Here is a 738-nt window from a genome sequence, read left to right on the forward strand (position 1 = left end):
GGCTAGCGCAGATAGCCCTCATGTAGCTTTGCGCGAAATTCAAAAACAACAAACAAACTATAACAACAAACGTGCTCAACTTCAACAATACTCTCTGACTGCAAATCAATTACTCACTGTCTACACACATATTGTCACGTCACGCCGTGACCATCTTATATATACCAGACTACCCTATATCTAGTAAACGCTAGGGCATTCACGAAGGAACAAGATACTTCTATAAACGTGGCGTGACACTAGTCACGTGACCTCGCTGACGCAACAGTACGTATATTTAATGCAGCTATATGCCCACACAAATACACGCAAAGTATTGTTACAACAGCGGAAGCTACGTGACGCTGGTAACACGTCATGAGATTCTCGAAGAATCTTGAATAATCCTAACAACTCTAGTCTGTTCCAGACGCCCTCTTTTTTAGTATATAAGCCCGGCAAATAAAGCAGAAGGGGATAGATAGAGAGACTGAAGATAGAGATTATCGAGTTAAGCCGTAAGTAAGGTGTGTGAATCACTGTGATTTATAGCGTGTGTTATAAGGTTGTTAAATTTAAAGTGACTGTGGAAATTCTGTGTATTGTTACGACATCGAGGTCACGTGACTAGTATCACGCCACGTCATTCTCGAACTTTCACTTTTTTTCCTTAAATCTCGTGATCCTAGTAGATATACTGTAGTCTTGTATATATAAGACCGGCCACGGAGCGACGCAGGAGTAGTGAGTAATTGAACT

The sequence above is a fragment of the Limulus polyphemus genome, unplaced genomic scaffold (assembly GCF_000517525.1).
Source record: "Limulus polyphemus unplaced genomic scaffold, Limulus_polyphemus-2.1.2 Scaffold993, whole genome shotgun sequence".
NCBI lineage: Eukaryota > Metazoa > Arthropoda > Merostomata > Xiphosura > Limulidae > Limulus > Limulus polyphemus.